Here is a 26238-nt window from a genome sequence, read left to right as displayed (position 1 = left end):
AAATTAGGATATCCAACACTTGACAAAAAGTGTGGAATACACTAACTACTGACACAACTCTTGGTATATCATAAAAAATAATCAAAAGTATACCATAATTGAATAGAAAATATAAAAGACCTGGATTCACCAAAAAATTATATGCCCTTCAAATAAATGATGTTTAGATACCTGATAAAGACCTTCAAAAGCTCTCAAATGCTAGGACACACAGGAGCTAAAGAAAACCAGTAAGCCTAAATACTGACAGACCGACCATATACATATACCTAGGATATACCTAGAAGCCCATATCCAACAGATGGTAGTAACCTACATGATAATGTCAAAGAGGAAATAACAGGAATGATGATGGGATTACCTACTAGAGAGAACAAGGATAGGAAACCAGAGCGGTGGCACTTCAGATGCCTGGGCAAAAAAATCAGATTGAAAACGGAGGGGGAAAGGTGGGTAAGCCAAGTGGGAAAGTGATACAGAGGCAAAGAAAACGGAGATGCAATACACTAATGAGAGAGTAACATTTTGAATATGTATTACAACAGAACTGCCATTTACAGTGCGCTATCAAAACTACATTAAAAAACTCTTGACCAAATCAGACTAGAGGAACAGGGACTGAGGAGGAAAACTGAGTCCCTTAGAGTCTAACACCAAAACCTTCCAGAATGAAAGAGGAGAATCTAACTCTTCCTTCAGGTAAGCCGAAAAAGGCTAGAGAGCGCAGAAGTTGGGCTCTAATATGTCCAGTCCCAAGACTAGCGTCAGGCGTGAAAAACCAAAGGTAGTCAGGATGGGGAGCATCAGCGTGGCGCGGGAGCTCCAGCGGACAGGCAGGGAGGGACAGAGGTGGGAGAGAAAACCACACCCTCCAGGGCAGAAACCCGAAGGGGGGAGGGGTAGGCGCCCCCTGGGGTTGGGTGGGGCCAGGCCGACTAGGACCCGGGTAGGCAAGCAGCAGCCCTGGACGACCCGGAGGGAGAGGAAAGAAGGCGCCCGGGCCTGGGCATACTGAGGACGCACGAAGCTGGCGAGGGACGCTTGGCCCGGTCTTCATGAGTGGGCGCTGGGGCAGTATGAAGAGGGTTCGAGGAAAGAAGAGGTGAACCCAGGACTAGAAAGCGCACGCTGCCACGCTCAGAGCTCTGGAACAGGAAAGGAGAGAGAGAGGGTGCCAATTACCGCTGCTGTTCTCGCTGGACTCGGGACCAGCTGCCGCCGCCGCCGCCGCTCGTTACCTGCCAATGTGCCTCTTACAAAGCAGCGGCGGCGGCAGAGGCGGCCCGGCCCGTCACGTGACCTCTGCGTCATGGGCGAAGGAGGAGTCACCACGCGTCGCTCGCTCGGGGCTCATCAGCCCGCCCACAGAGCGCGTCGCTTCCTCCAGCCTCCCCAAGCCAACCAGGAGAAGCCAACAGAGCCGAGGCGGGGGTGGGCACCGGGAAGGAGCAAATAAGGGAGATTTTACAGGATTTCTAGTACTCGGAGTTGTCAGGAGGTTACTACCTACCGCATCCAGAATGCCCACAACTGCAGCTTGTTGTCGCGCAGTGATGACCTCACAAGGCACCACGCGTCGCTCCCCTGCGGCCGCCTTCCTCTCATCACGTGACGTGGCCCAACCACTCACGGCAGGCCTAGCTTCCCAAACCTTGCGCGGGGGGGGGGGTTACTATCCCCAGTATGCTGCACTGCAAAGGTAGCCACCGCCGCATCCTTTTCCCTCGCAGGTTCATAGACCTTACGTTTAAGACTGGGGGAAGACTGAGAGGGAAAACGGACAGCGCTGGCTTCTGAGCTAATACCAGCGGTCGCCGCTTGCCAGGTGGCTTAGCGTGGCTCCTGCTGGGAGATGTAGTCCCGGCGGGGGGTGTGGGGTTCCGCTACCACGTTCCCGGGCTCGCGCCCCGCTCCGCCCCCTGCGCGGGAAAAAGCCAACGGCTAGCCTAGGTATATCCGCGTGGAGCAGGCTTCAAAAGGAACTTCCCCAGGGCGGAAGGGCCCCGGGGCTTCTGTCTTGTTAAAGGTGGGGGTTGACTTCCGCATTACCAAGCTCTTTATGCGTAAATGGATTAACGTATATCGATTGTTTACTCTAGGTCAACATAACCGTCTTTATTAAATCTTAGAATCAACCCTTTTAGGCAGGGATTGCTCCCTGTAAAGAAAGGCTTAGAGGGGCACCGGGCTGGCTCACTCCGTAGAGTGTGCTAGACTTGATATCCGCCTTGTGATTTTGAGTTCCACCTTGGGTGTAGAAATTCCTTTAAAAAATAAAAATAAAAGCTTAAAGAATAAAAATGGGGTGCCTGCCTTTGGCTCAGGTCGTGATCTCAGGGCCCTGGGATCCAGACATGCTAGGGCTCCCTGCTCAGTGGGAAGTCTGCTTCTCCCTCTCTGCCTCTCCGCTTGTTCTCTCTCAAATAAAATCTTTAATTTAAAAAAATTAAAATGTAAAAAAGGAAGCCTTAGGTTCAGTTGCTTCTAGCTGAAGATACCCAAACTAGATTGTCTGTCTACAAACAATGAATAACCCTCCTCTCAGAAAGGTCTGTTTTTAACTACAGCAATTAAGCATAAAGGAGGACATAATGCTTTATACTTGTAGCATAGTATTTTCGAGTTTATTTTCCCGTTTACTGACCTATTTGATTCTCAAAGGCAATATTCCAGGCTGGTTAGGAGGTACATGGACTTTGGAATACAGCAGGCCTTACCTCAGTTTGAGCCTCTTTGCCATAACACCACTTCACCAGGTTATGAAAATTAAATAAGATCATGTGAAGTACCTGTGTGGCACATAGTTAAACCCTCAATAAACAGTAGTAATTATTTTCACACCTGGTATGTACCTTTTGGGTACAGATGCAAAAATAAGGTGGGAAGGGAATTAACATATGCTGATCTTTGTGCAGAGCACTATACTAATTAGTAACTAGTTACTAATGGAGGTTAAATTACTTGATGAATAACAATCGAAACCGTAACAGTCCTGCTCAGTTCAAGGGAAGGCTTTGTTATACATCTGAGTTGGTGAAGGAATGCTCCGGCTGAAACAAAACATATTATCATGACCATTCATGTGTAGATGTATCTTATCTCTCCCTTTCTGACAGTGAGCTGGAATTGTGCCTGGTCAGTTCAGTCTTCCTGCTCTTTGTATTCCTGCTTTATAGAAATGTTTGGGAGAAGAAAAAAGAAATGTGTGGGAGAGTCAAAGATAAAACCACCCTTGAGAGGCAAAGACTTTTAATGGAAAGAGCACAAGAAAACAATTCTGAAAACAAACCTGATAACAGGAGCCGTCTCTGTGGAGTGTGAAGGAGGGTTTGAGATTGAGGGTGCTAGGCAAAGGGGACTAATCTAATCTATAACATTTTAATTTTTTACATGAAGAAGGTACTGGTTTTTTAATTAAAGATTAACCTTAAGAAAAGAAAGACTGAAAAAAAAAAAAGAAAAGAAAGACTGGGGCGCCTGTCTGGCTCAGTTGGAAGAGCATATGACTCTTGATCTCAGTGTTGTGAGTTGGAGCCCCAGAATGAGTAGAGATTTTTACTAAAAATAAATACATAATTTTGGAAAAAAAAAAAAGACTATGTGTTCTGTGACTTGTACAAGATATGTCACTTTTTCAGTCCCTCAATTTCCTCTTCTGGTACTATATTCAAAAACATCTGTCTTTTCTGTACCAGGCATGCTATGTTGGGTGCTTTCAATAAATTATCATTTATTGGGCAGCCCCGGTGGCTCTGCGGTTTGGCGCCGCCTGCAGCCTGGGGTGTGGTCCTGGAGACCCGGGATCGACTCCCACATCGGGCTTCCTGCGTGGAGCCTGCTTCTCCCTCTGCCCGTGTCTCTGCCTCTCTCTCTCTGAAGAAATAAAAAATAAATAAAAATAAATTATCATTTATCAAGGGACAACTCCTACCTCTGATCTAGCATCAGAAAAAAAAAGGAGGACCTCAAAGTCCTAAAACCTCACTGATAATAGTTATTACCACCTGAATGTAATAGAACTATCCTCTCACAATAGGCTCCCCTAGTGGATATCACTACTACCCATTCCCACAAAGCCTGACTCTGATACATTGACTCTGAAACTGAGTTCACATCTTGTGACTGCAAAGAACATCACCATCCAATTCACCAGGTTTTGTTTTAAGTACACTTGGCGACCATAATGTGATGAAAATACATTGGAGAGGGACGCCTGGGTGGCTCGGCAGTTGAGCATCTATCTGCCTTCTGTCCAGGACTGATCCTGAAGTTCTGGGATCGAGTCCCACGTCGGGCTCCCTGTATGGAGCCTGCTTCTCCCTCTGCCTGTGTCTCTGCCTCTCTCTGTGTGTCTCTCACGAATAAATAAATAAATCTTTTTTTTAATAAATAAATCTAAAAAAAGAAAGAAAGAAAATACACTGGAAAAATTCTCAGAAGGTTGGGTTTTTAAGTGTGTAAACATGGCAGGCAATAAAAAAGGTGGGTGAAACCGGAGGAGGTCCATGTCAGAAAGAATCAGTAATAGATAGCTAAGATTTAGGAAGATAAAATCAAGATGTATAAACTCCAAAGCAGAATTTTCACAATCTAGATAAAGCTAATCACAGTTCAAGTCTAATCTACTAATTTATAGTTAGTGATTATAATCCAAAGCACCATTCCCTGGTGAAAAATGTGATAACTGAGGGCACCTGGGTGGCTCAATTGGTTAAGCGTCTGCCTTCAGCTTAGGTCAGGATCCCGGGGTCCTGGGATCAAGCCCCACATTGGGCTCCCTGCTCAGTGGGGGGCCTCCTCCCTCTGCCTGTCACTCTGCCTACTTGTACTCGTGAGCGCTCTCTGTCAAATAAATAAAAAAATTTTAAGTGGATTTTTTTTTTATTTTATTTACTTATTCATGAGAAACATAGAGAGAGATTGAGAGGCAGAGATACAGGCAGAGGGAGAAGCAGGCTCCATGCAAGGAGCCTGACGTAGGACTCCATACCATGTCTCCAGGATCAGGCCCTGGACTGAAGGCAGCACTAAACCGCTGAGCCACCAGGACTGCCCTCAAATAAATAAAATCTAGGGGATCCCTGGGTGGCGCAGGGGTTTGGCGCCTGCCTTTGGCCCAGGGCGCGATCCTGGAGACCCAGGATCGAATCCCACATCGGGCTCCCGGTGTATGGAGCCTGCTTCTCCCTCTGCCTGTGTCTCTGCCTCTCTCTCTGTGTGTGTGTGACTATCATAAATAATAAATAAAAATTAAAAAAATAAATAAATAAATAAAATCTTTAAAAAAAAAAAAGTAATAAATGAGTGGGAATGGTCTGTAATAGAATCTTTAAAAAAAAAAAAAAAAGGCAAACTGGGGGATCCCTGGGTGGCTCAGCAGTTTGGGGCCTGACTTTGGCCCAGGGCACGATCCTGGCGTCCCATGATCCAGTCCCACGTCGGGCTCCCTGTATGGTGCCTGCTTCTCCCTCTGCCTGTGTCTCTGCCTCTCCCTCTCTCTATGTCTATCAAGAATAAATAAATAAATAAATAAATAAATAAATAAATAAATAAATAAATAAATAAATAAATAAATAAATAAATGATCTTAAAAAAAACAAACCTTAAGAAACAAAAATGGGATGGTATGACTGAGTGATGGGCACTGAGGGGGCACTTAACAGGATGAGCACTGGGTGTTATACTATATGTTGGCAAATCGAACTCTAATAAAAAAAATACAAAAAAAAAAAAGTACACCATGCAAGGAAAAGGGAAAAGGGTAGCCTAAACAGCACATAAACATTTTGGTCCCTTTGGCAGGTCTCTCTCTTTAATGGATGGAGATGAGTGATCCATGCCTATTAACCATAAAGATCAAGCAAGATTCCCCTACCTATGTTCCATGTCAGGAGCAAACTTCTAATGAGAATTGGCTTCTTGAGGGCTCAGTTTGTGGAGCATGAGACTCTTGATCTCAGAGTTGTGAGTTCAAGCCCCACTTTGGACATAGAACTTACTTAAAAAATAATAATGAAAATAAGGGGCACCTGGGTGGCAAACTCGGTTAAGTGTCTGCTTCTTGGTTTCAGCTCAGGTTGTAATCTCAGGGTTATAAGAACAGAACCCCAAGTTGGGCTCTGCACTCAGTGAGGAGTCCACTGGAGATTCACCCTTTACCCCCCCTCCCCTGCTTCTCTCTCTTTCTCCCTCCCTCCCTCAATTAAATAAAATCGTTAAAGTAGTGAAATTAGGCATTGCCAGGTTCACGCAGGATAGTGTATGTGGAAGTCCTCAGAACATAATTGAACTATAAGAATTGTAAGGAATTATTATTACCAGGAAGAACATTATTTGGTTTCATCAGTACTTATATAACTCCAGTCAGTGGTTAAGATTTGGGTTCTAGAGGAATCCAGGAAGGCTTGGATCCTAGAACATGAGTCACCAAACTACAACTCATGGGCCAAATCCAGCTCACCTGTTTTTCTACAACCCACTAGCTAATAATTATTAGTCATTTCTTTTTTTTAAGTAAGTTCTATACCTAATGTGGGGCTTGAACTCATAAACCTGAGATCAAGAGCCCTATGCTCTATCAGCCGAATGAGGCAGGTGCTCCAAAGTCTAATGGGTTTTTTTTGTTTTGTTTAGAGAGATGGAGAAGGAGAGAGAGAATCTTAAGCAGGCTCCATGCCCAACATGGGTCCTGATGCAGTGTTCCTTCTCATAACCCTGAGATCACAACCTGAGCCAAAATCAAAAGTTGGACACAACCACCTGAGCACCCCAGATGCCCTTTGTTTTGTCTTAAAGTAAACTCTACATTCAGTGTGGGGCTGGAACTTATGACCTCAAGATCAAGAGTCACATGCTCCCCCAATTGAGCCAGCGGCCAGCCAGGTGCCCTTTGTTAGCCATTTTTAAATGGTCAAATGAAAAACAAATCAAATGAATGATAAAAATCAAAGCGATATTTCAAGAATATTTCATGACACACAAAACTTATGCAAAATTCCTATTTTAGTCTAGTAAATTCCATTGTAACTCAGCCACGATTATTGACCTATGTATTGTCTATTACTACTTTCATGCTACAATAGCAGAGTTGAATATAACAGAAACCATGTGTCCGAGGACCCTAAAATATGTAATGTCTGGCCTTTCATATAAACGTTTGTAATCCCTATTCTAGAAGAATCTAGCTGTGTGACTTTAGGCAAATTACTTATTCTCATCCTTAGTTTTCTCAAATGCAAAATTGGGATCACAATGCTAGAGAACTAAAAGAGTTCAATATAGGGATGTGTAGGTGGCTCAGCAGTTGAGCATCTGCCTTCGGCTCAGGGTCTGATCCCAGGATCCTGGGATGGAGTCCTGCGTTGGGATCCCTGCGAGGAGCCTGCTTCTCCCTCTGCCTATATCTCTGCCTCTCTATCTGTGTCTCATGAATAAATAAAACCTTTTAAAAAATAAATATTTTTAAAAAAGTGTTCAATATAATGTGGAGTTTGCATCTTTTTTTTAAATGATTTTTTTTTTATTTTTTTATGATAGTCAGAGAGAGAGAGAGGGGCAGAGACATAGGCAGAGGGAGAAGCAGGCTCCATGCACCGGGAGCCCGACGTGGGATTCGATCCCGGGTCTCCAGGATCGCGCCCTGGGCCAAAGGCAGGCGCCAAACCGCTGCGTCACCCAGGGATCCCCTGATTTTTTTCTTTAAATAATCTCTACACCCAACATGAGGCTTAAATCATGAGCGCATGATCAAGAGTCACATACTCCACTGAGCCACTCAGATGCCCCTATGTCTTTTTTATTTTAATCCTTTCTTACTGTACTTTATAAAACCTACAAGAGGAAATACATACCCATGTATATAAAACTGAAAATGTTTTGTAAAACAATACCTATTCATGTAGTTATATACTCTTGAGGGTTTCAATATATCTTTCATGTAGCATTCCTTAGTGTTACCATCTTATATAATAAACATGGCATGTTAAACTGATATTATTCGGGCACCTGGGTGGCTCAGTCAGTTCAGCATCTGCCTTTAGCTCAAGTTGTGACTCTAGGGTCCTAAGATTAAGTCTCACATCGGGCCCCCTCCCTGCTCAAGTGGGAGCCTGCTTCTTCTCTGCCTGCCATTCCCCCTGCTTGTTCTCTCTCTGTCAAATAAATGAATAAAATACTTTAAAATAAAAATATTGGGGGCAGCCTGGGTGGCTCAGCGGTTTAGAGCCGCCTTTGGCCCAGGGCGTGATCCTGGAGACCTGGGATCAAGTCCCACGTCAAGCTTCCTGCATGGAGCCTGCTTCTCCCTCTGCCTGTGTCTCTGCCTCTCTCTGTGTGTGTCTCTCATGAATAAATAAATAAAAATCTTTTAAAAAATAAAAATAAAAATATGGGACACCTGGATGACTCAGCAGTTGAGCATCTGCTTTCAGCTCAGGGTGTGATCCTGGAGTTCCAGGATGGAGTCCCACATTGGGCTCCCTGCGAGGAGCCTGCTTCTCCCTCTTGCCTATGTCTCTGCCTCTCTCTCTCTGTGTCTCTCATGAATGAATGAATGAATGAATGAATGAATGAATAAATAAATAAATAAATAAATAAATTCTTTAAAAAAAACATGAAATAAGTGATGGGGATTAAGTACTTTTCTCATGATGAGAGCCGGGTGTTTTGTTTTTAAAGATTTTATTTTTTATTTATTCATGAAAGACACAGGGAGGCAGAGACATAGGCAGAGGGAGAAGCAAGCTCTTTTCAGGGAGCCCAATGCGGGGCTCAATCCCTGCACCTGGGATCACGCCTTGAGCCAAAGGCAGATGCTCAACTCCTGAGCCACCCAGGCATCCAGAGAACTGGGTATTTGTGGAATTGTTGAATCACTATACTTACATCTGAAACTAATATAATGCTGCATGTTGACTATATTGGAATTCAAATAAAAAACTTTTAAGAGTTTCTAATGGCCAAAAATGTAACAATTTGAGCAACAAAATAATGGTAGTATTTGATTGATTCCAAGAATATCCATGAGTAAATACTGATATAACTAAATGGATAGGGGCACCTGGGTGGCTCAGTCAGTTAAGTATCTGCCTTCAGCTCAGGTCATGATCTCCGGAGTCCTGGAGACCTGGGATCCAGTCAGGCTTCCTGCTTGGTGGGGAGTTTGCTCCCTCTCCATCTCCTCTGCCCTGCTCATACTCTCTCTCGCTCTCTCAAATAAATAAATAAATATTTAATACATAAATAAATGGATGGATGGATGAATAAATAAACAGGGAAAAGAGATAACTTTTCCTTAGAGAAGAATTCCAATTAGTAAACATGGAAAGAATAAGGGAAATAAAAAAAAAATCACTCATAGAAACACCACAGTAGGGATCCCTGGGTGGCGCAGCGGTTTGGCGCCTGCCTTTGGCCCAGGGCGCGATCCTGGGGACCCGGGATCGAATCCCACGTCAGGCTCCTGGTGCATGGAGCCTGCTTCTCCCTCTGCCTGTGTCTCTGCCTCTCTCTCTCTCTGTATGACTATCGTAAATAAATAAAAAAAAAATTTAAAAAAAAAAAAAAAGAAACACCACAGTAATAAATTGTACCAATGAATAATAAGTACACAAAAGTTTAAGGAGAAATTGGGTATGAGCATAATCTCCCTCAAAATATCTATGAATTACTATAGTGGGTTTGTTGTTATTTTAAACTTTTCAGTAAATCCAAACGTGTCCTAAGAAACTACTGTGGCATTTTAACAGGTTCTTTGATACTTTTCCCTTTAGTAGTTGGAGCTTAATTCCCCTCCACTTTGAATGTGGGCTGGACTTAATAACTCAAGTCTAACAAATAGAGAATGAAAAGAGAAAAATAATAACTTTATAATATAGAGAACTGACAGATACTACCTTAACTAAGGGATCAAGGTTAACAGAAGTCATATTGATATCATGAACACCTTGATTTGAAGCAATACAAAGGACACCTCACCTCTGTGTCTTTCTTCCCAAAAATCTATCACTTGAGTGTAATCATGAGAAAACAGTAGATAAATCCAAACTGAGGGGCATTATACAAAATACTTGAACAGAACACCTCAAATGAGTCAAAAATCATAAAAATAAATAAAATAAATGAGAAATAAAACCCAAAATCCTAGGAAAACAGAAATCGAGGCAGATCAAAGGGTCTAAGGAGAAATGACAACTAAATGTACTATAGTATCTTGATTTGGATCCTGGGATTTTTAAAAAAAGGACACTAATGGGAAAAATGAAAAAATGCAAATAAAGTCTATAGTTTAAAGTCCTGTACTAGTGTCATTTGTTTTCTTTTTTTCTAGTGGTTTTTTTTTTTTAAGATTTTATTTATTTATTCATGACAGACACAGAAAGAGGCAGAGACACAGGCAGAGGGAGAAGCAGGCTCCATGTAGGGAGCCTGATGTGAGACTGGATCCTGGGACTCCAGGATCACACCCTGGGCGGAAGGGAGGCGCTCAACTACTGAGCCACCCAGGCATCCCTCTAGTGTTCATTTCTTACCATGATATCTCGCAATGGGAGAAACTAGATGAAGGGTATATAGACATTCTCTTTTCTATTTTTGCATCTCTTCTTTAAGTCTAAAATTATTTCACAATAAGTTCTAGGGGCACCTGGGTGGCTCAGTGGTTGAGCATCTGCCTTTGGCTCAGGTCATGAACCCAGGGTCCTGCATCGGGGTCCCTGCATGGAGCCTGCTTCTCCCTCTGCCTGTATCTCTGCCTCTCTCTGTGTGTCTCTCATGAATAAATAAATAAATTTTTAAAAATACAAACTATTAAAAAATAATAATAATTTCTAAAAGTGGTGCCTGGGTGGCTCACTCTGTTAAGTGGCTGCCTTTGGCTCAGGTTGTGATCTCAAGGTCCTGTGATGGAGCCCCTTATCCCTGCTTAGTGGACAGTCTGCTTCTCCCTTTCCCTCTGCCCCTACCCCCAGCTAGTATGTGCTCTCTCTCTGTCTCTCTTTTATTATTTTGTTTATACATGAATTCATGAGAGACACAGAGAGAGGCAGAGACATAGACAGAGGAAGAACCAAGTGCCCTGTGGGGAGCCTGATGTGGGACCGGATCCCAGGACCCTGGGATCACAATCTGAACCAAAGGCAGATGCTCAACCACTGAGCCACCCAGGTGCCCCCACTTTCTCAATCAATAAATAAAATCTTTTTTAAAAAATGATTTTATTTATTTATTCATTAGCGACACCAAAAAAGAGGCAGAGACAGACAGAGGGAGAGGCAGGCTCCCCACAGGGAGCCTGATGTGGGTGGGATTCAATCCAGAGACACTCAACTGCTAAGCCACCCAGGCGTCCCAATAAAGAAAATTAAAAAAAAAAAAAAAAGTTTAAAAAAAACAACAGGGGATCCCTGGGTGGCGCAGCGGGGTTTGGCGCCTGCCTTTGGCCCAGGGTGCGATCCTGGAGACCCGGGATCGAGTCCCACGTCGGGCTCCCGGTGCATGGAGCCTGCTTCTCCCTCTGCCTATGTCTCTGCCCCTCTCTCTCTCTGTGACTATCATAAATAAATAAAGTAAAAAAAAAACAGGTCACAGCCTACTAAACTGATTCCTTTTTTGTTTCTTTTTAAGATTTTTTTTGAAAGTATTCTCTACACCCAACATGGGGCTCAAACTTATAACCCTGAGATCAAGAATCACATGCCCACTGACTGAGTCAGCCAGGTGCCCTATGATTTCTTGACTTTTTTTTTTTTAAGATTTTATTTATTTATTCATGAGAGACACAGACTGAGAGAGAGAGGCAGAGACACAGGGAGAGGGAGAAGCAGGCTCCATGCAGGGAGCCCAATGTGGGACTTGATCTCGGGACTCCAAAATCAGACCCTGGGCCAAAGGCAGGCAGGTGCTAAACTGCTGAGCTACCCAGGGATCCCATTTTCTTGACTTTTCTTTTCTTTTCTTTTCTTTTTTTTTTTTTTTGACTTTTCAATGCATCTAAATCTGCATGTTGAAAAAGACTAAATTAATGTAAGTAAAATGCTTAGAACATTGACACATGGTAAATAATAAATATTAGCTATGTCAATATCCCATAATATTGTTAATTTTCTCACATAGGGTATCTGGGTGGCTCAGTCGGTTAAGCATCTGACCCTTGATTTGGGCTCAGGTCACGATCTCAGTGTCCTGGGATGGAGCCCTACATAAGACTCCCTGCTTAGCATGGAGTCTACTTGAGAATTTGCTCCCTTTCCCTCTGCCCCTCCTCCCACTTGCACACACTCTCTCTCATAAATAAATAAATAAATAAATAAATAAATAAATAAATAAATAAATCTTTAAAATAATTTTTTTTCAGGGCACCTGGGTGGCTCTGTTGGTTGGAAGTCTGCCTTCAGCTCAGGTCATGATCCCAGAGAACTGGGATCAAGTGCCCTGTGGGGCTCCTTGCTCAGTGCCTGCTTTACCTTCTCCTCCCTGCTCCTGCTCTCCCTCACTGTCTCTGTCTCTCTCTCTCTTTTAATTTTTTTTTTTTTTAATGAGAGACACACACACAGAGAAAGAAAGAGAGAGAGAGAGAGAGGCAAAGACATAGGCAGGAGAAGCAGGCCTCCTGCAAGGAGGTGGATGCAGGACTCAATCAACAGACCCCAGGATCACACCCTGACCCAAAGGCAGATGCTCAACCACTGAGCCACCTAGGCGTCCCCCTCTCTCTCAAATAAATAAATAAATCCTTAAAAAAAGTTTTTTGTTTTTTGTTTTTTTTTTTTTTTTGTCTTCCAGGTTCTCTTTTTCTTTGTTCAAAAGAGACTTGCCCTTGGGGCAGCTGGTTGGCTCAGCTGGTAGAGCATGGGACTCTTGATCTTGGGATCCTGAGTTAAAGCCCCATGTTGGGCATAGAACTTACTCAAAAATAAATAAGCATTTCAAATAATAATTAAAAAAAAAACACAGAGATTTGCCTTTAGTGGCTAAAAATACAGAGACCTTGGGACGCCTGGGTGGTTCAGTGGTTAATGTCTGCTTTTGGCTCAGGGTGTGATCCTGGAGTCCTGGGATCGAGTCCCACGTCGGGCTCCCTGCATGGAGCCTGCTTCTCTCTCTGCTTGTGTCTCTGCCTCTTTCTGTGTGTCTCTCATGAATAAATAAAATCTTTTTAAAAAATGCATAGACCTCAAGATAGACTGTCTTGTATCATCTGTACCAAACAGAATATAGTCCACGCTAAAGTGGAGACCCTCATTTGAAGGAATAAAATAGTTCACTACAACTGTATTTCCATGCTGTTGAAACTGTTATGCCTAAAACACTAGGGCTGAAATGTCCCAGTTTCAAAATGTACACTTCCTAGCATCAAGATACCAGAAAGAACCTTCAGAAAAAGACCCAGAGGTAAAGAAAAAAATTAAATTGTCTAAGTTAGACTTCACAAACATCTGCCACCATGACAGTAGGGTGCTTGCTGTCAATTCATAAGAACATAGTTCTTGCCTTGCAGATAATAGTTAAAAGTAAGTAGAAAAAGGAGAAAGGATGAAGGCATGGACAAAATGGGTGAAGGGGAATAGGAGATTCAGGCTTCCAGCTATGGAATTAATAAGTCATGGGGATGCAGTATAGGGAATATAGTCAATGTTCTTGTAATAGTGGTGTATGGTGGCAGGTAGTAGCTACACTTGTGGTGAGCATAGCATGACATATAGGCTTGTCAAATCACTATGTTGTACACCTGACACTAATGTAACATTGTGTTGTCAACTGTACTTCAAATTTTTATTTTTATTTATTTTTTAAAATATTTTATTTATTTACACATGAGAGACACAGAAAGCGAGGCAGAGACACAGAGGGAGAAGCAGGCTCTATGCAGGGACCCCAACATGGGACTCAATCCTGGGACCCCAGGATCATGCCCTGGGCCAAAGGCAGGCACTAAACCACTGAGCCACCCAGGCGTCCCTTTACTTCAAATTTTTAAAGTTTACTTATTAACTTTTAATCTCTATATCCAACATGGGGCTCAAACTCAATACCCCGAAATCAAGAGTTACATGCTCTACCAACTAAGCCATCCAGGCGCTCCTTAAAAACTTTTTTTAAAACAGGAGCACTTGGGTGGCTCAGTAGTTGAGCATTTGCCTTCAGCTCAGGTCGTGATCCCAGCGTCCTGGAATGGAGTCCCATGTCAGGCTCCCCACAGGGAGCCCACTTCTCCCTCTGCCTATGTCTCTGGCTCTCTCTGTGTGTCTCTCACGAATAAATAAATAAAATCTTAAGAAAAAGAAACCTTTTAAAAAAATAAAAAGTAAGCAGGAGGACAATTTATTAACCTGGAGGAAAGATTCGACACTCCCTCTATCAAAATAATTTATTATTTATTATTATTTTTAAAGATTTTATTTATTCATGAGAGTGTGTACACAGAGAGAAAGAGAGGCAGAGACATAGGCAGAGGGAGAAGCAGGCTCCATCCAGGGAGCCCAATGTGGGACTAGATAGCTGGTTTCCAGGGTCATGCTCTGGGCTGAAGGCATCACTACACCACTGAGCCACCCGGGGCTGCCCCAAAATGATTTGGAGGGCATAAAGGTGGAGCACCTGGGTGGCTCAGTGGTTGAGCATCTGCCTTTGGCTCAGGGCGTGATCCCTGGATCAAGTCCCTCATCAGTCTCCCTGCATGGAGCCTGCTTCTCCCTCTGCCTACATCTCTGCCTCTTTCTCTGTGTCTCTAATGAATAGATAAATAAAATCTTAAAAAATAATAAAATAAAGGGGTAAAGGTTTACATTTACGGTATGTCCATCTTATTTTTTATCGTAACTACAAGTATGCAAGTAGATATTCTGATTTTACAAAACAAAGAAGATACATTCTAGAGAAGACCTAGGATTCTTTTTTTTTTTTTTTTTTAAGACCTAGGATTCTAAACTTTTACTAGAAAGCCTGTGTTCTGGGACACCTGGGTAGCTCAGTAGTTGAGCCTCTGCCTTTGGCTCAGGGCATGATTCCGGAGTCCTGAGATCATCCCACATGGGGCTTCCTGCATGCAGCTTACTTCTCCCTCTGCCTATGTCTCTGTCTCTGTCTCTCTCTCTCTTTCTGTGTCTCTCATGAATAAATAAAATCCTAAAAAGAGAAAGAAAGAAAGAAAGAAAGAAAGAAAGAAAGAAAGAAAGAAAGAAAGAAAGAAAGCCTGTGTTCTTTCCATTCACTTAACCAGCCTGCCAGTCTATATAAAACTGTCAAATAATTTTTTATTTTTTTAAGGCTTATTTATTTATTTATTTATTTATTCATTCATTCATTCATTCATTCATTCATTCATGAGAAATACACAGAGAGAGGGGCAGAGACACAGGGCAGAGGGAGAAGCAGGCTCCCTACAGGGAGCCAGACATGTCTCAATCCCGGGACTCCAGGATCACGCCCTGAGTCAAAGGCAGATGCTTAACCGTTGAGCCACCCAGGTGTCCCTGACAAATAATTTTTTAAAGCATTGAAAAGCTTGGGGCACCTGGCAGGCTAAGTTAGTAGAGCATGTGACCATGTGATTCTTGAGCTCAAGTTCATGAGCTGGAGAGCCCCATGTTGGAAGTAAAATTTACTTAAAAAAAATTAGGGAAAAAAAATTAGGAGATCCATGGGTGGCTCAGTGGCTGAGTGTCTGCCTTTGGCTCAGGGCATGATCTCGGGTTCAGGGATAGAGTCCCACATTGGGCTCCCTGTGGGGACCCTGCTTCTCCTTTAATTTCACTGTGATTCTCATGAATAAATAAACAGAAATCTTTAAAAAAATTTTTGAACAGCTTGATGAAAACAGAAATGGCTGTCTCAGTAATGGAGAGGCAAAAAAAGGAAATAATCAACATGAAACTACACATTTCTTTTTAAGATTTTATTTATTTATTTGAGAGAGAGAGTACGAGGTAAGGAGAGGAGAAGAGGGAGAGGGACAAGCAAACTCAGAGCCCAACGTGAGGCTAGATCTCAAGACTCCGAGATCATGACCTGAACTGAAATCAAGAGTCAGACTATAAGCCAACTTAGCCACCCAGGCAGGCATCCCTAAAAGTACTCTCAAATCGAAAACTTTCAAAAAATAAAAAATAAAAAATAAAAAAAAATAAAAAAGAGAAAACTTTCTCTGTAACATTAAAAAAAATTTTTTATGGGCACCTGGCTGGCTCAATTGGAAGGACATGTGATTCTTGATCTCTGGGTCATGAGTTGGAGCCCCATGTTGGGTGTAGAGATTATTTAAATTAAAAAAAAAACACTTTTTTTGGTAAATAAAAATACATTTTTAAAATACATTTTTAAAGAGATTTTATTTATTTATTCATGAGAGACACAGAGAGAAAGGCAGAGACCTAGGCAGAGGAAGAAGCAGACACCCTGTGGGGAGCCCGATTCGATCCCACAACCCCAGAATCATGACCTGAGCCAAAGGCAGATGCTTAACCACTGAGCCACCCAGGCATCCCAATAAAAATAAATTTCAAGATAAATAGTAGATCGGTGGGGGGGGGGGGGACACAAAGTTTTGAAGGATTGATATTTTTACAATAAAAGGCCCACACAATTGACAAGAACACTGCGACTTCTATAGATAAATGGGGGCGCCTGGGTGGCTCAGTGAGTTGAGCTTTGACTCTTGATTTCAGCTCAGGTTGTGATCTCAGGGTCATGATGTCAGGGTCATGACATCAACCCCCACATTAGGATCTGCACTCAGCAGAGAGTCCGCTTGAGATTCTCTTCATCTCCCTCAGTCTTTCCCCTGGCTTGTGCGTTCTCTCTCAAATAAATAAAATTGAAAGAAAAGAAAGAGAAAGAAAGAAAGAAAGAAAGAAAGAAAGAAAGAAAGAAAGAAAGAAAGAAAGAAAGAAAGAAAAGAGAAATTCCTGTAGATAAATATACATAGCTTATCAACAATTCTTAAAAGAGAGAATAGAAGTAATTAACAATGATGGGATAAGCACCCGGTGTTTTACTCTATCTTTGTCAAATTGAATTTAAATTTTCAAAAAAGATTTTATTTATTTATTTATTTATTTATTTATTTATTTATTTATTTATTTATTTATTTGTGACAGACAGAGAGAGAGACAGAGAGAGAGAGAGAGGGAGGCAGAGACACAGGCAGAGGGAGAAGCAGGCTCTATGCAGGGAGCCCGATGCAGGACTCAATCCCTGATCTCCAGGATCGCACCCTGGGCTGAAGGCGGTGCTAAACCCTTGGGCCAGCGGGGCTGCCCAAATTTAAATTAAAAAAATGTAGGGACACCATAGTGACTCAGTGGTTGAGCGTCTGCTTTTGGCTCAGGGCATGATCCCAGTACTCCAGGATCCAGTCCTGCATTGGGTTCCAAGCTCAGCATGGAGCCTGTTTCTCCCTCTGCCTGTCTCTGCCTCTCTCTCTCTGTGTCTCTCATGAATAAATAAATCTTAAAAAAAAAAAAAAAAGTAAAAGTAAGACGACCTATAGAATGGGAGAAGATATTTGCAAATGACCTATCAGATAAACGGCTAGCATCCAAGGTCTATAAAGAACTTATTAAACTCAACAGCAAAGAAACAAACAATCCAATCATGAAATGGGCAAAAGACATGAACAGAAATCTCACAGAGGAAGACATAGACATGGCCAACAAGCACATGAGAAAATGCTCCGCATCACTTGCCATCAGGGAAATACAAATCAAAACCACAATGAGATACCACCTCACACCAGTGAGAATGGGGAAAATTAACAAGGCAGGAAACAACAAATGTTGGAGAGGATGTGGAGAAAAGGGAACCCTCTTACACTGTTGGTGGGAATGTGAACTGGTGCAGCCACTCTGGAAAACCATGTGGAGGTTCCTCAAGAAGTAAATAATAAATAAATAAATAAATAAATAAATAAATAAATAAATAAATAAATAAATAAAAGTTAAAAATAGATCTGCCCTACGACCCACCAATTGCACTGCTGGAGATTTACCCCAAAGATACAGATGCAGTGAAAAGCCAAGACACCTGCACCCCAATGTTTATAGCAGCAATGTCCACAATAGCCAAACTGTGGAAGGAGCCTCGGTGTCCATCGAAAGATGAATGGATAGGACAGCCCCGGTGGCTCAGCGGTTTAGCGCCGCCCTCAACCCAGGGTGTGATCCTGGAGACCCAGGATTGAGTCCCACGTTGGGGTCCCTGCATGGGGCCTGCTTGTCCTTCTGCCTGTGTCTCTGCCTCTGTGTGTGTGTGTGTCTCTCATGAATAAATTAATGAAATTAAAAAAAAAGATGAATGGATAAAGAAGATGTGGTCTATGTATACAATGGAATATTACTCAGCCATTAGACACGACAAATACCCACCATTTGCTTCAATGTGGATGCTACTGAAGGGTGTTATGCTGAGTGAAGTAAGTCAATCGGAGAAGGAAAAATATTATATGGTTTCACTAATACGGGGAATATAAAAAATAGTGAAAGGGATTAAAGGGGAAAGGAGAGAAAATGGGAGGGAAATATCAGAGAGGGTGACAGCATATGAGAAACTCCTAACTCTGAGAAATGAACAAGGGGTAGTGGAAAGGGATGTGGGGGGGGCAGAATGGGGTGACTGGGTGATGGGCACTGAGGGGGGCACTTGGCAGAATGAGAACTGGGTGTTATACTATATGTTGGCAAATCAAACTCCAATAAAAAAAAAATACCAAAAAAAGTAAAAGTAAAAAATTTATAAATTTTATTTATAAAAATGTAAAAAGAAAAGGAATAATCAACAAATATGTAAAAATAATTTGCCTCACAATTTTTTAAATGAGTTATGACAATAACATTTTGGCGACTCCTGGGTGACTCTGGTTGAGCATCTGCCTTCAGCTCAGGTCCTGGATCGAGTCCCACATCTGGCTCCCTGCATGGAGCCTGCTTCTCCCTCTGCCTGTGTCTCTGCCTCTCTCTGTGTGTCTCTAATGAATAAAAAAATAAATAAAGTCTTAAAAAAAATAAAATTCTGAAACGCCTGGGTGGCTCAGCAGTTTAGCTCCTGCCTTCAGATCAGGGTGTGATCCTGGAGTACTGTGATCGAGTCCTGCATCCGGCTCCCTGCAGGGAGCCTGCTTCTTCCTCTGCCTGTGTCTTCACCTCTCTCTCTCTCTCTCTCTCTCTCTGTGTGTCTCTCATGAATAAATAAATAAAATCTAAAAAAAAAAACCTTTCATTTTGTCTATCATATTAATAAAGAGTAAAAATAATGGTGTTACCCGGTGCTAATTAGTTTTTATTTAAAGAGGCACTCTCTCAGGGCAGCCCCGGTGGCTCAGCGGTTTAGCACCGCCTTCAGCCCAGGGCGTGATCCTGGGGTCCCTGGGTCGAGTCCCATGTTGGGCTCCCTGCGTGGAGCCTGCTTCTCCCTCTGCCTGTGTGTGTCTCTCTCTGCCTCTCTCTCTCTGTCTCTGTCTCTCATGAATAAATAAAATCTTAAAAAAAAAAAAAGAGGCACTCTTGGGGATCCTTGGGTGGCTCAGCGGTTTGGTGCCTGCCTTTGGCCCAGGGCACAATCCTGGAGTCCCGGCATGGAGCCTGCTTCTCCCTCTGCCTATGTCTCTGCCTCTCTCTCTCTCTCTCTCTGTGTGACTATCATTAAAAAAAAAAAAAAAAAAAAAGGCACTCTCATGTGTCTTCAACAAATGGTGTTGAGAGAATTGGACAGCAACATGTAAAAGAATGGAACTGGACTGCTTTTTTATATCATACACAAAAATAAATTCAAAATGGATTAAAGACCTAAATGTGAGACCTGAAACCATAAAAATTCCAGAAGAGGACACAGGTAGTAACTTCTTTGACATTGGCCATAGCAACTTCTCATTAGATATATCTACTGAGGCAAGGGTAACAAAAGCAAAAGTAAACCATTGGGACTATATCAAAATAAAAGGCTTCTGCACAGGGGTGCTGCAAAGGGATACATGCACCCCAATGTTTATAGCAGCATTATCTATAATAAACATATTATGGAAACAGCCCAAGTGTCCATCAAATGATAAAAGGATAAAGAAGATGTGAAGTATATTTATACCACATATACACCATGGATTATTACTGAGCCATAAAAAAGAATGAAATGTTGTCATTTGCACTTGATATGGATGGAGCCAGAGAGTAGTATACTAAGCAATATAAGTCAGAGAGACAAATACCAAACAATTTAACTCATATGCAGAATTTAAGAAACAAACAAACAAAGGAAAAAAAGAGGCAAAACAAGAAACAGACTCCTAGCTATAAAAAACAAACTGATGGCTACCAGAAGGGAGGTGGTAGGGGGATGGGCGAAATAAGTGATAGGGATTAAGGAGTGCACTTGTGATAAGCATGGGCAATATATGGAAGTGTTGAATCAGTATTTTGTACACTTGAAACTAATATTACACTCTATGTTAACTAACTGGAATTTAAATAAAAACTTTAGAAAAAAGGGGCACCTGGCTAGCTTAATTGGTTAAGGGTCTGACTCTTGATTTCAGCTTAGGCCACTGAGCTCCTCAGGGAGTCTACTTGAGATTCTCTCTCCATTTCCCTCTCCCCTTCCCTCCTCTCATGCTTAATAAATAAATAAATAAATAAATAAATAAATAAATAAATAAACAAACAAACAAATAAATAAATAATAAATAAATAAATAAATAAATAAATAAATACCAAAAACACCCTAAATAAACAGTCACTCTCTTATTTCACTAATAGGAATACAAATTGGCAGAAATCTCTTAGAAAACAAGAAGTCATTATGTATTAAAACCTCTTCACCCAATGCAATTCTAGTACCCTGCCCTAAGGAAACAATTTTATTTTTAAAGATTATTTTTTAAGATTTTATTTATTTGACAGAGAGAGAGAGAGAGAGAAAGAGCATGAGCAGGAGGTAGGGTCAGAGAGAGAAGCAGACTTCCCACTGAGGAGGTAGCCTGACATGAGGCTGGATCCCAGGACCCCGGCATCATAACCTGAGCAGATGCTTAACAGACTGAGCCACCCAGTTAAAGTTTTATTTATTTAAGTAATCTAGGGGCACCTGGGTGGCTCAGTGATTAAGCATCTGCCTTTGGCTCAGGTCATGATCCCGGGGTCCTAGAATCAAGTCCCATGTCAGGCTCTCCCAACAGGGAGCATGTTTCTGCCTATGTCTCTGCTTCTGTCTGTGTGTCTCTCATGAATAAATAAATAAAATCTTTATTAAAAAAATAATCTCTACACTCAACATGGGGCTCAAGCTGATGGCCTTGAGGTTGAGAATCACATGTTCCTCCAACTGAACCAGCCACATGCCCCAGGAAATAATTTTATTTTTTTAAAAAGATTTTATTAAAAAATAAAGCTTTTATTTATTTATTGTAAAAATAAATAAATAAAGATTTTATTTATTTATTTATGAGATACAGAGAGAGAGGCAGACAGAAACATAGGCAGAGGGAGAAGCAGGCTCCATGCAGGGAGCCCGATGTGGGACTCGATCCCAGGACTGTGGGATCATGCCCTGAGCCGAAGGCAGGCGCTCAACCGCTGAGCCACCCAGGCGTCCCTCACTTCTATATTTTCAAATTACTTTTATTTTTATTTTAAAGATTTTATTTCAGGACTCCTGGGTAGCTCAGTGGTTGAGTGCCTCCCTTCAGTCCAGGGGGTGATCCTGAGTCCCAGGATTGAGTCCCACATGGGGCTCCCTGCATGGAGCCTGCTTCTCCCTCTGCTTATGTCTTTGCCTCTCTGTGTGTGTCTCTCATGAATAAATAAATAAAATCTTTTAAAAAAATTTATTTTGGGGCACCTGGGTGCCTCAATGGTTGAGCGTCTGGCTTTGACTCAGGTCATGATCCCAGGGTCCTGGGATTGAGTCCTGTATTGGGCTCCCTTCAGGGAGCCTGCTTCTCTTTCTCTGTCTCTCATGAATAAATAAATAAAATCGTAAAAAAAAAAATTAAAAAATTAAAAATAAAGATTTTATTTAATTTTATTTTTAGAGATTTAATTTATTTGACAGGGGGAGAGAGAGAGAGAGAGAGAGCCAGAGAGCACAAGCAGGGGGAATGACAGGGAGAGAGAGAAGCAGGCTCCCCACTGAGCAGGGAGCCCAATGTAGGGATTGATCTCTGGACCCTGGGATCATGACCGAAGCTGAAGGCAGATGCTTAACCTGACTGACCCATCCAGGTGCCCCAAATATTTTTTTTTATGATTTTATTTATTTATATACTTGGGAGAGAAAGAGCACAAATGGGGAGGAGCAGAGGGAGAAGAAAGGGGAGGGGTGGGGCAGAGAAGAATCTCCAGCCCACTCCATGCCAAGCACAAAGCCTGACTCGAGACCCAAGGTTAAATGAGTTCATCGTGTGGACAGTAAACCAATATGACTGGGGGAGAAAAAGGAAAAGACTATGTAAAGACATAGGAAGAAGATAGCTAATTACAAGCCAAGGAGAAAGGACTCAGAAAAAAACAATCCTGCCAACACCTTATTCTTGGACTTCTATCTTCCAAAACTGTGAGAAAATAGATTTCTGTCGTTTAAGGCACCCAGTCTGTGATACTGTCTTAGAGCAATACTAGCAAACTAATACAGATGAGATGTTAGGGTTCTACAAAGCAGGAAGAATAGGGGCTGACAAAGAATTATCTTCCTTTTGGAGGATATTATTTTATTTTATTTTTTTTAAATTTTTTTTTAATTTTTATTTATTATTATTTATGATAGTCACACAGAGAGAGAGAGAGAGAGAGGCAGAGACACAGGCAGAGGGAGAAGCAGGCTCCATGCACCGGGAGCCCGACGTGGGATTCGATCCCGGGTCTCCAGGATCGCGCCCTGGGCCAAAGGCAGGCGCCAAACCGCTGCGCCACCCAGGGATCCCAAGGAGGATATTATTTTAGTTATGGTAATTCTGTAGTTTGGGAAGTAAAAAGAACTATGGCATTATTGTCTGATTAAGAATAGAACACCCCCCCCAAAAAAAAAAAAAAGAATAGAATACCCCAGGGACACTTGGGTGGCTCAGCGGTTGAGCCTCTGCCTTCGGCTCAGTGTGTAGTCCCAGGGTTCCAGGTTCGAGTCCCACCCATATTGGGCTCCCTGCAAGAAGCATGCTTCTTCTCCCTCTGCCTTTGTCTCTGCCTTCTCTCTATGTCTCTCATGAATAAATAAATAAAATCTTAAAAAAGAACAACCCTTGATGAATAGAACTCTACATTTGAAACTAATGATGAAACTAATATGTTCCCTAAGTTGAATTTAAATAAAATTAAAAGTAAATAAAAATAAAATTGAGAGTAAAAGAACACCCTTTAAATAATTTAATTAAATTAATAATTTTAAAAAAGAAAAAAACAGGGACACCTCGGTGGCTCAGCAGTTGAACATCTGCCTTTGGCTCAGGTCATGATCCTGGAATCCCAGGATTGAGTCCCACATGGGCTCCCCACAGGGGGTCTGCTTCTCCCTCTGCCTCTGTCTCTGCCTCTCTGTGTGTCTCTCATGAATAAAATCTTTTTAAAAATAAAAATAAAGAGAAGGGAAGAAAATCTTATATTTTTAGAGCTTGTGAAGTCCCAGCCCAATGCAAGATATTTACAAAAATTACTTTTACTTTCCCACAGTAATTCCAAAGTATTATTATTTTTTATAATGACATTTTATGTATGTATTTATTTATTTAGTAGGCTCCATGCCCAGTGTGGCACCCAACATGGGGCTTGAACTCACAACCCTGAGATCAAGAGTCAGACGTTTACCAACTGAGCCACCCAAGTCCCCTGATTTTATTTTTTTAAATTTATTTTTAAGTAAAAAAAATAATTATTTTTAAGTAATCTCTACACTCAACATGGGGTCTGAACTCACAATCTAGAGATCAAGAGTGACATGCTCTCCCAACTGAGCCAGCCAGGTGCCCCCTGAAGTATTATTTTTATTATTTATTATTATTCTTAAAGATTTTGTTTATTCATAAGAGAGACAGAGAGAGAAGCAGAGAAATAGGTTGAGGAAGAAGCAGATCCCCCCAAGGAGCCCGATGAGGAACTCATTCCCAGACTCCAGGATCATGCCCTGAGCCAAAGGCAGATGCTTAACCACTGAGCCACCCAGACGTCCCAGCAAATTGAATTTAAATTTTAAAAAATTAATTAAAAAAAAAGAGGGATCCCTGGGTGGCGCAGCGGTTTGGCGCCTGCCTTTGGCCCGGGGCGCGATCCTGGAGACCCGGGATCGAATCCCACATCAGGCTCCCGGTGCATGGAGCCTGCTTCTCCCTCTGCCTGTGTCTCTGCCTCTCTCTCTCTCTCTGTGTGTGTGACTACCATAAATAAATAAAAAATTAAAAAAAAAATCTAAAAAAAAAAAAATTTAATTAAAAAAAAGAAAGAATTAAGTCAAAATCCTAATACAGGTGCATGGGTGGGTCCGTTGGTTAAGTGTCTGCCTTTGGCTCAGGTCATAATCCCAGAGTCCTGGAATCAAGCCCCTCATCAGGCTCCCTGCTCAGGAGGGAGTCAGCTTCTTCCTTTCACTCTGCAGCTCCTCTTTTTGTGCTCTCTCTCTCTCTTAAATAAATAAATTACATGTTTTTTTAAATAGTAAAAAAATAAAAAATAATAATAAAAATCCAGCACTAACAAGTTGCTGAGTTAGGATTCAAGCCCATATCTCCCTAATTCCAAACATGGTGCTTTATTTTTCCAGCATCATTAGTGTTTTTGCTTGCCTTTTCCCACTGGACTGTAAGATTCTTGGGACAGGGGCGGTCTCTTTTCTTTTTTTTTTTTTTTTTTCTTTTCATGTATATATTTCTAGCACCTACCACAGGATCTGTGATACACATAATAAGTATACTCAAATATTTTTATATATTTTTTTAAAGATTTTATTTATTTATTCATGAGAGACAAAGAGAGAGGCAGAGACACAGGCAGAGGGAGAAGCAGGCTCCATGCAGGGAGCCTGATGTGGGACTCGATCCTAGGTCTCCAGGATCACACCCTGGGCCGAAGGTGGCCCTAAACTGCTGAGCCACCTGGGCTGCCCAACTCAAATATTTTTATTTATTTTTTATTTTTTTTATTTTTCCAACTCAAATATTTTTAAAACGAAGAGTGATGCTTTCAAAAAGTTATCTTGTAAAATTCTGGTTTTTACTTTTACATTTTACTTACAAAGGAGATACAGAAACCTATGCACATTCACCTGCATATCCAATTAGGATTTAACAAACTCTAGAATCCCAGGATGGCTCAGCGGTTTAGTGCCTACCCTTGGCCCAGGGTGTGATCCTGGAGACCCGGGATCGAGTCCCACGTTGGGCTCCCTGCATGGAGCCTGTTTCTCACTCTGCTCCCCTCTCTCTCATGAATAAATAAAATTAAAAAAAAAAAAAAGGATTTAGCAGATTCTAGAGATTAGAAGAATAAAAGGTGATTTTCTTTTCTTTTTTTTTTTTAGTAAGAGGCAAATTTTATTGTATGCCTGCTATATGCCCAGTTCTGTTCTGGGTGCTGCGAATAATTCAAAATAAAAAAGAAAAATCCCTGACTCAGTGCTTCACTATAGTAAGTGATAAATAAACATCTACTGAGAAAAGGAAAAGCAACAGGCTGGAGGATAAGTCACCAGATATTCCAGACAGGCAAGAATTCCAGGCAAGGGATATGTGTGAACAACAGGCAGAGGGAAAACCGATGGCAAGGTAGACTCAAAGACCAGTTTGAGTGAAGAGAAAGTTCTTTGGGGGTCAATGTAGTGGAAGATGAGGTTACAGGGGTCAGTAGCATCTGATTATATAATGTCTTGAATATTAGGATAAAGAATTTATTTCCTCCTGTTACTAATCCCTCCTAAAATGCTCTTTCCTAAGGAACTGGAATGTCAGTAGGGTCTCTAGAAGTAGAAAAGCCTCTTCAGAGACACTGAGGAATTAAGTTCTAACGGTGGAATGGCAGATGGAGGGGTAGATATTTTAGATGAGGAGGCCACCCCTTAGATCCTCTGCTGATATGTGGCGCCAGTTCTGCCAACTTGAGGGTGGGCCAGCTGTGGTCGCTAAATAAAGAATATTTTCACTGAGCCCTCACCGGCATGTCAAATTTTTTTTCTTTTTTACAGTAAGCTCTATGCACAATGTAGGGCTTGAACTCACGACCTGGATCTCAAGAACCTCATGCTCTACCAACTGAACCAGCCAGGTGCCCCACGTGTCAA

General features: G+C 41.9%; 1 protein-coding gene across 1 annotated transcript in view; it reads right to left on the bottom strand.

The window, feature by feature from the left end:
* UBAP2 (ubiquitin associated protein 2) overlaps positions 1-1566 on the bottom strand; it is a 122996-nt gene extending 121430 nt beyond the window's left edge. Inside the window, 1 exon segment of the mRNA XM_055302448.1 lies at positions 1511-1566. The gene's annotated coding sequence lies outside the window, so the exon portion shown is untranslated.
* Between the last annotated feature and the right edge of the window lie 24672 nt (positions 1567-26238).

The sequence above is a fragment of the Nyctereutes procyonoides genome, unplaced genomic scaffold (assembly GCF_905146905.1).
Source record: "Nyctereutes procyonoides isolate TBG_1078 unplaced genomic scaffold, NYPRO_anot_genome, whole genome shotgun sequence".
NCBI classification, from domain to species: Eukaryota; Metazoa; Chordata; class Mammalia; order Carnivora; family Canidae; genus Nyctereutes; species Nyctereutes procyonoides.
The sequence above is the reverse complement of the archived record's forward strand: the minus strand, read 5'-3'. Positions and strand labels throughout refer to the sequence as shown.